This window comes from Pyxicephalus adspersus, chromosome 1 (genome assembly GCF_032062135.1).
Source record: "Pyxicephalus adspersus chromosome 1, UCB_Pads_2.0, whole genome shotgun sequence".
NCBI classification, from domain to species: Eukaryota; Metazoa; Chordata; class Amphibia; order Anura; family Pyxicephalidae; genus Pyxicephalus; species Pyxicephalus adspersus.
The window spans coordinates 49,907,707-49,917,472 of record NC_092858.1 but is presented as its reverse complement, the minus strand read 5'-3'; positions in this window follow the sequence as shown (position 1 = coordinate 49,917,472).

Sequence of the window (9,766 nt, the reverse complement as noted above, 5' to 3'; positions counted from 1 at the left end):
GAAAAGAGGTCACCATTTTCCTATATAATGTAGATTTAGTTAGACCTGATTTAGGATAATTCAGTTCTAGAGACCTACCATTTAAAAGATCACAAATGTCAAACAAAATCACTGACCTCTAAGGCGGAATGGTCAAGGCTTCACATGTGATTTAAGTTCCTGGGACACTCATCTTGAGCTTGCTCACTGTTTGGCTTTTGAAACAAGTGGATTTTTAATCAAGTGGATTTTTATTCAAGTGGAGTTGGAAAAAACAGGAGTTTGAAAACAAAAGGAGCTAAATCCTTATAGTAACCAAGTATAGTAGGGGCCCCCAGAAGAGGAAGGCCAGTTCTGTGTTTGAGCACCCCAACATGTTTGCAAAGTTTGGTGAAGATGTGTGTGCAGGTAGCAGACAGTGGTGGCAACTCTAGATGTTACTGCTACCCCTAACAGCCGGGAGACCAGCACATCTAGTAGTGGTGGGAAGGGGAAACCCAGGAAGGAAAAGACAATTGGTAGTCATAGGGGATTCTATGATCAGGAGGACAGATAGAATAGTTTGTCGCCCCGATCCCTTCAACCGAATGGTTTGCTGTCTTCCTGGTGCCAGGGTTCGGCATGTGGTGGACTGAGTGGACAAACTACTGGGAGGGGCTGGACAGGACCCAGCTGTCTTGGTCAATGTTGAAACCAATGACAATATAGATGAAAGATGAAGGATCTTTAAAATTCAGTTTAGAGAACTAGGTTTCAAGCAGAAGAAACGGACCTCCAAGGCAATGTTCTCTGGAATTTTGCCTGTGCCATGCACAACACAGGAAAGGCAGAAGGAGCTTAGGCAGCTAAAGGCATGGCTTAAGTCCTGATGTAGAAGGGAAGGGTTTGGGTTCATGGAGCACTGGGCTGACTTTTCATTGAGGTACAACCTGTATGCCAGAGATGGTTTGCACCTAAATGAAAGGTGGTCTGCTGTGCTAGGGGGAAAGATTTAGGGGAATGGTGGAGGGATATTTAAAATAGGACAGAGGGGGTGGGACAGTCAAATAAGGTGGAAGGAAGGTTAGTCAGGGGTCAGACACTAGTGGAGGGTGGATTGGGGATAGATGGGGAGAGGATTATGGATAATTATAAGGAGCTTCCCATGTTACAAACAAACGTTGGATTGTCCAGTACTAATTGTACTAAAAAGCAAAAGGTTTTGGCAAACAATGATGGTAAAAGTAGCAATGGTTTAAAGAACCTCTTCACCAATGCTAGAAGACTAGCAAACAAGACAGGGGAGTTAGAAGCCTTAATGAGTGAGAAAAATTATGACTTAGTTGGTATTGCTGAATCCCGACTTTGTTCTTCGCTTGACTGGGCTGTCAATATTCCTGGGTAATTTCTCTTTCGTAAAGACAGAGTCAAACGAAAGGGTGGTGGTGTCTGCCTGTATGTGAGAAGTAATCTAAAAGTGAATGTGAAAAAAGAAATTGCATATGGAACAAGCGATGAGGTTGAGGCATTATGGATGGAGTTGGGGTTGAATAACACACAATTAAATATTTGAGTCCGCTGTCGGCCCCAGTGCTAAGGAAGAAATAGAAAATCAACTACTAGCACAGATAGAGAAAGCAGCAAAAATTGGAAGTGTTTAATTATGGGGGATTTCCACTACCCTGACGTTGACGGGAGTAATGGCACTACAGGAACAGCAAAAAGGAGGACATTTTTGAATTTATTACAAGATAATTTTATAGAAGCCCCAATTAGAAATCATACTCTGCTGGACCAAGTTGTTTCTAACAATGCAGAGCTTATAACAAATGTGCAAATAAAAGAGAATCTGGGTAGCAGTGGCCATAATATGATTTCATTTAATGTAAGCTGTAATCAGGAAGCAAAAACTGGAAAGTTAAAAACATTTAATTTTAATAGAGCAAATTTTCCATTATTAAGGGCGGCTCTCCGTGACTTGGACTGGGAGACAATATTGTCCGCAAAGAACACAAACAGAAATGGGAATTTTTGCAAATCTGTTCTACAAAATGAAAACTGAAAAATATATAGTCCAATGGGTAAATAGTTTAAGAGGCTAAAATTAAAACCTATGTGGCTCACAGATGATGTTAAAAAAGCCATAAGGAATAAGAAAAGGGCATTCCAAAAATATAAAAGTGAAGGACCACCTTCATTATTTGAAACCTAAAAAGAATATAACAAAAGATGTAAAAAGGATATAAAATGTGCAAAACTTCAAAATAAAAGATAGATTGCAATGAAAGTAAGGCAAACTCCTCAAATTTTTTCAATTATATTAATAGCAAGAAGATCAGATCTGAGCATGTAGGCCCCTTAAAGGATGTCCCTGGGTTGGTAACTGGGGATAAAGACAAGGCAGATTTACTGAACTTTAGCTCTGTGTATAATGGCAGAGCTCAGATCCAAATTCAAAATAGCAATGTCACTGCCTTAAATGAGTCACAGCGGTTCAGAATTTATAAGATTTTATAAGAAAGACAGACGTTGTCAAACAAATTTACTCTCTTTTTATGAGGAAGTAAGTAAATAGGTAGACAGTGGAATAGCAGTTGATATAGTGTACGTGGACTTTGCTAAAGCATTTGACACTGTACCCCACAGACGGTTAATATGCAAGTTAGGGCCGATAGGTTTAGAAAAGTCAATCTGTAAATGGATAGAGAACTGGCTTAAAGATTGCATCCAGAGAGTTGTAATTAATGATTCATACTCTGAATGGTCTAAGGTTATTAGTGGTGTACCCCAGGGTTCAGTGTTGGGACCTTTACTGTTTAACATCTTTATAAATGATTTGAAGTTTAGGATTAAAAGTACCATTTCTGTGTTTGCAGATGACACCAAACTATGTAATGTAATTATGTCCATACAGGATGTCTATAATCTACAAGCAGACCTGGATGTACTGTTTGATTGGGCAGCCAAGTGGCAAATGACATTTATTATAGATAAATGTAAAGTTATGCACTTGGGGGCTAACATCATGCATGCTTCATACTGTCTAGGGGGAATACATTTAGGGGAGTCAGAAATGGAAAAGGATCTGGGGGTTCTGGTAGATCATAGACTTAATAACAGCATCCAATGCTAAGACCATTACAAAGAACAAGAGGGCACTCTTTGTGTCTGGAGGAAAAGAAGTTTAAGCTCCGGACAAGGAATGGATTCTTCACTGTAAGGTCTGTGAAAATGTGGAATCGGCTCCCTCAGGAAGTAGTTTCAGCAACTACTATAGATTGCTATTAGAAAAAGCTGGATGTTTTTCTAGAATAGAAGCACAGAATATACCTGGGTTTTAAGGCTTTAAAGTAAAAATAACAGTGACTGTTGATCTAGGGAACATCCGATTGCCTTATGGAATCAGGACGGAATTTTTTCCCCTGTTCAAGCAAATTGTACCAGGGTTTTTTTTGCCTTCCTCTATACCAACTATGTCTTATAGGGTTTTATATCTGGGATATGTTTATAAATATAACATTTTCCTTTTCTGAAGTTACACGCAGACATGAAGACATACTTAAATTAGAATTAAACATATTGGTGGGTGTTGAGCTTCTGAAATAATCAGCAAGCATGTACAGATTATTTGCCAATTATAGCACTGAGGATTTAGCCTTAAAGGGCTGGCTGGCAATTAGCCTCATTTTGGGAGGCTTGCCATTTTTTATAAGCCAAACAAATGGCAAACAAATCAGTCTACCTTAGCAGGGTCATTTTTAACAACAGTCTTTAAACAAAATGTGCAGCCTCCTGGCTAGCTAAAACAAGTTGTTCTGGCTGGCTTGAAACCCAGCTCTTTTCTTTTCTCAGCAAAATAGCTTTGACCTCACACAGGCAAACAACTGAGAGTCTGACTCACACAGCCTCTGCTGCTTATCACCAGGCCTGCTAAATAGGTCTGTGGGTCCCTGGAAAATAAGGGATCCGGAATTAGAAATCTGTACCACCCCACTCTTGCAGGCTATACATTAATGTGGTGATCACTGGCAACAACGCCTTTTACATTGCTGGCCATTGGGAAGAATATCCCCTCACGGATAGCCAAAAGATGGTGTCAATAAAAAAGATGAAATGACATGAGAGTAGTGTTGGTCGAATAGCTCACTATTCGATTCGGCAGCTATTCGCTGGAATATAGCAAAAAAAGAGCACAGGAGGATTCCCACTGATTTACTTACAGAACACATATCTGTAATTATTAATACATCAGTAAATTAAATTGGTAAATGTAAGCAAATGCGCAAGTACCTAAATTCGACCTGGTACAAGACCCTTGCAGCCCCTGTATACAAGCTGGTTGAAATTGGTATTGCAGTACGTGTAGTCCATTAGGAATTAGGTTGACAAGCATACTAATATTAAGAAAAAGAGTGAGAGAGACAAGATTATCATTTTGCTGCATTTCCTTTAACTTTTCAGTGTTAGGTTTGGCATGATCCAGGGCAACCTGGTACTGCTCCTTTAGAGTACATCTAGAGGCAGATAAAAAGAACTGCTGGCAAAAACTCCACTTGGGGTTATTTTAACACAGATATGAAATTTATCTCAACAGGTTATGAGAAAGAAAGCAGCTATTAATACAAAATTTAATTTCATAATCATTAGTTTTTAACGTAATTGTATAAAAGGGATGTTTAGCCAAAATAACCTAGTAATGTTCATGTGACAATCTGATTGGTTGAGATCAGTGTATAATTATTAACTACAGATATCATAGAATGGAGTAATGATGCTGACATTTTATGGATACACGTAGTTCTATCTGCCTAAATCCCAATTAGAGAATGTGGGCACTTCCTGGGGTAATCCAGTGATCTTACTGTTGGAACTAATTCTGCATTTATAAATCCAATAGGAGAAGTATTACCTTTTAATTAGCAAGTTCCTAAATGTTTTGTGTTGTTCTTTAATCCTTCCTGACACTTGTAGTCCCACAAACACTTCCACCTGGTTACATAAGTATATATTACAATGTATAACTGTATTTGTTAATTTATTTTGTAATGTATATTTTACTTTTATCTTGCTATTTTTAGAGTTCTGCTTTACATTCTTCTTATGAGTAAGTAATAATACTTAGTTATAATTGTCAACATAAAATCCTCTTGTTCTTCCTGCCAGAATGGGATTAAACACAGAAAAGGTGTTAAAACATACTTGTTTCATGCTTTTTGGAGATTATAATGAGTTCTTCTTCTGGCATAAACATGGTTAGAAATGGGGTAGGCGAGAAAGATTGATCTCCACAAGTGTTAATGAAACTCAGATGAGAAATTGCTACCACAAATCTAGCTCTTGTATCTTGGAATCAGAATTCGTCCTTGGATGAACAGTTAGTTTTACAAGCATCCTTAAAAAGATATGGTATTTTGAAAATACTTTACGTTTAGGACAGGATGAGGTTAATCAAAAGTACTACATTAATGTGAAAAAAAATTTCATTTTTTTTTTTTATATAGCCTTAAGAATATAAAATACTTATGTCACTTTTTTTTATGGTTCTACATGTTGTAAAAATATATATACATAAAATAAAACAGATCAAGTTAAAATAAATCATGTAGTTTTTACATTTTACATTAAACAACAAGTAAAGTAACATTACAAAAGGGAAAACCTAATATATGTAATTGCTGTAAAAGCTAGCTGTTTTGTAAAGTAATGCTGTTAAAATTACCTTTCCTTTAAATTTGCATCCAGCTATAATTTTCTACAATTGCCAAAAGATTTAAATTTTGCTTTCTTGCTTTGCTTTCAATTATAGAATTGTTGTAGATATCTGTGTAAAAAATACACCCAGAAATCTGATTCATTGGTACTTTTGTGTCATTATCTTATTGTTTTCCCATTTTACTGATTGGAATTAGGACTAAGTAATACAGAATCTCCCTCGTTGCAGTTCCTTTTTCTCTATGCGTTTTGGAGGTTGGTAAATAAATATAAAAATGCTTCAAATTGCAGGCTCTGGAAATATGTTTAAGCTGTACCTGGTGTTACACTGGTGTTATAATAAAACTCAGGTTTAGTGGTGGTTGCTATTCTGACCTTAGACTGGGCCTCAGAATTTGAGCAATCCAAGTTCAGCTCTAACATATACCCGCCAATGGGATCTGCCCTATCCCCTTATTGGTCATTTAAAACTTGCTGACCTTGGTCTTGCCGTGCATATTGGTTAAAAAATACTTCTGGTTGAATTAGATGTAAATTTGCTAGAACTATGATACTTTTAATCTTTGGGATCTAAAGTGAACCCACAGTAGTGACTAAAACAAAAAATTTTTCTAGTAACTCGTTTTTGCCCTATACCTAAGGGCACCTCTTCTACGGTTCTATTTTCTTTAATGTAGTTTTGGTGTTTTTTTAAGGATCCAATAAAGGGATCTTTATGGCTATTGAGGTAAAATACTTTCCTTACAACCATCTTAAGCCTGATGTACCTAAAAAACTGCCCATCAGTAATATTATCCTCCAAACCTTGGTTTTGAGTAGTCTGCATTTTCAAAGGTAACTAAATGCTACCAAATGTGAAAGTTCTACCCTTAAATCAATTGTCATTGAATAAGCCAAATACAAATTTACTCTGGTCCTGATACTAGGAGATTTGACTTGAAGTGCTCTTGTTGCTTGTTCTTTTAAATATTTGAACTTATGGCTTGATTGATGTAATAGAAAGTAATGTGTTTTGCTGTTTTGCTGATGACACAAAATTATTTACACTCAGCAGTAACATATTACAGAAGGATATCAACACGATGTTAGGCTAATCAGTCAAATGGTGGACTAAATGTAATGTTGATAAACGTTCTGCACCTAAAATATGGTAAAGATGACTGCACAAAAGACAAGCAGCGGCTTTAAAAAATGATCAAAAAATAAAGTACTGTTCTTTTAAAATGTGTTGTATGTCCACTTGAGTATGGTATAGGAACTGTAGTAAAAGGCACATAGGAGATTTAGGAGAGGATTGAAAAATATTTCAGATAGTAAAAGGGACAGAAGGTCTTGATGATTTATTTCTAATTATAATAAACACATTATTGGTTATCTAATTAAGATGTGCTGCAAAAATAAACCCAAAACTAATACAAATAAGTAATCACATTCATATTAGGTGATGAATAGAGGTATACATACTATATAATTATTTTTCCTAATCAAGGACACTCTTAAGCATTAGAATGCAACATATTAAACGTTCATACATTTTGTTACATTATTATTAAAAGTGTAATCAGAAAATCTGATCTAAAATATTAAAGACAAGGATATGTGTCATGTACAGTACAATAGGCTTTAGAGAATGGTATTGTTAAATGACCATGATACAATTCCATATACATAGTCCATTGTAAACAATTCTTTGTATGACACATACATGATCTCACATATCTTGAAGTGCTCCATATACTCAGGGTGTACATGGGTGAGTGTAAACTTTTCCTGCAATGTCTCATACATCATTGTTTGCTTCCTCAGACAAACAGGGTACACATCATTGTGCAGTCTTTTTGTTTGAGAAAGCAAACTTTGATGCTTGTACATCAATATGAAAGGAACAAAAGCAAACACAACACAATTGACATATGAATATAGTTTAACATTTTCAACAAAGATTTTTTAATGCTGTATGCTTAGATATCCAGTACAGCCATAATGCTCTTCTCTCTCAAACACCAGCTACCGCCAATAGGAAAAGCCGACTAGATAGTAAATAGCCAGAAATCAAAATAATTATGGTGAATAATTAGGATGTCTCTAGCCAGAAAGGGAGGGAAGAGAAAAGGATCAGATGGACCTGCTGCTTACCATGAAACTCTCACATTATACCAAAAGAATAACTAAAACTATTTACCAACAGACTACAGTATATCATAGGCCATTTTATGGTGAGCAATACAAGCCAGACCCTCATCCATCTCATTCCTAAATAGTCCCCTCTGGCAGCTGAGCCACCAATGTACACACAACATTGTTGGTGTGTGATTTTATGGCAGCAGCCCACACGTCAAAGCCCCATTGGAAAAGTATTTAATGAGAAAAAAGTTTACATGTTTGATACTTTACCCTGCTGTATATCTATCTGTATATAGATCTCAATCAAGATTTTAAAAAGGTAACAAATAGGGGTATAGAGATTGTGTAAACCAGGACATTTTTTTCTCATTGAACGCTCCGGAATGGAGTTCCAGCACCTTTTTTCGGTGGTTTTTCCAAGTCCATAAAAGTCTGTGAAGGGGAACAGCTGACCGCTCAGGCTGTGAATACAGGTGGCGCATGCGTGCTTCAATATTTGACAGTGGCTGAGGAAGTGCCATCACGTGCAGCATGAGCTGCATGACCTGTGACATAATTTTGGGAAGGTCGGTTGTTCAAATGTGCCTGACAATTTCCCGCTGACAGTGATTCAGAGCATTCTGCTCACAGAGCAGTGATACATGCTGGCTGGGCTGGGGAAAAGGTAAAGGAGAATTACAACTCTAAAGCCCTCATAAAAGCTTTCCTTACTCTCTTTTCCTCACATACTTCTGTATGGAGTGCTCTCTGGGGAAAGGTCTGGCACAGTATCTTAAAGGGGGGGGCGTACAGTGTCTGAACTCTGGAGGATAACCAAGATGAGAGTTCTAGCACATTTTTTCTTACAAAAAAGCACTGATGTAAACTATTTTAAAAAACTTTTTAAAACTAATTTGTTTCTTGAGGCCTCTTTCAATTCTTAGGTTGTGCATATCAGGATGTTAAAAAAAATAATCTGGTGCTTAGCAGTATCTTAAATGTTTTCCCCTTATGAATAATCTTTCTCACTGTAGAAGGATGAGCTTCAAATTGTTTGGAATTGGCCTCATGACCCTTACCAGATTAAAGGACAGCAACAACTGCTTCCCTAAGATCATTGCTGATGTCTTTTACATGCAAACATAAATATTCCAGGCCAACAAACTGCCAAAACTTTAGCTTTTATAGAGATGGTAACACTTACTGATAAAAATTTAATTATGTGCATTTAATTAGCCACACCTGACTTCCACTTACCCTCCTAATTCCAATGAAAGTGTTAGGGGGTGTACATTTCTCACACTGCTTTTGCATTTGGTCCTAATTAAATAAATAATGATGGAGTTTAGTTGTTATTGTTCGTTTCCAGTGGTATTTACCTAATTTCAAGACCTGCTTAGGACCACATTTTTTATTATGTCCTCATACACATACATTTTGCTCATTTGCAGAATAAACCCATTCTTCCAAGTACAAGTTGGAGTATGATAGAGTAGTAAACAATGGGTATCCTGAAAAATAAATATATTGGGAGTTAGAGTGAACTGAAGAAGAAGTGAACTAAATTTCAGGCGCTTAGTGAACTAAATTTCAGTAGCTGGGGTATTAGCGCGGAGTTAGTAACAGAAATGATCTCGCTGCTGGAGCCGCACATCCCCGGCAGTTTTACACTGGGGAGCTTGCATTAAAAGTCACTGTTCCCCTAAAAAAGCATTCTTTCTAATGGCACACATATTACCCTTAGCCCCCAAAAAATGTGCTGGTAAAATGTTTAAAACATCTATATGCTCTAAGAAAAAATAATATTTTAAAATTACTTATTTCTTTCCTGTTGGGCAAGAATTAACTGAGTTCAGCTCCTCTACATAGGCGCTTATCTAAACGCTTATGATGCCTGACCAGAAGAGCCGCCTGGGGGTAAATCTTGCGACTTTATGTGGGCGAAACCTTGGCTTTGCCATCGGACTAGATTTTCCCACAAAAGTTACAAGCA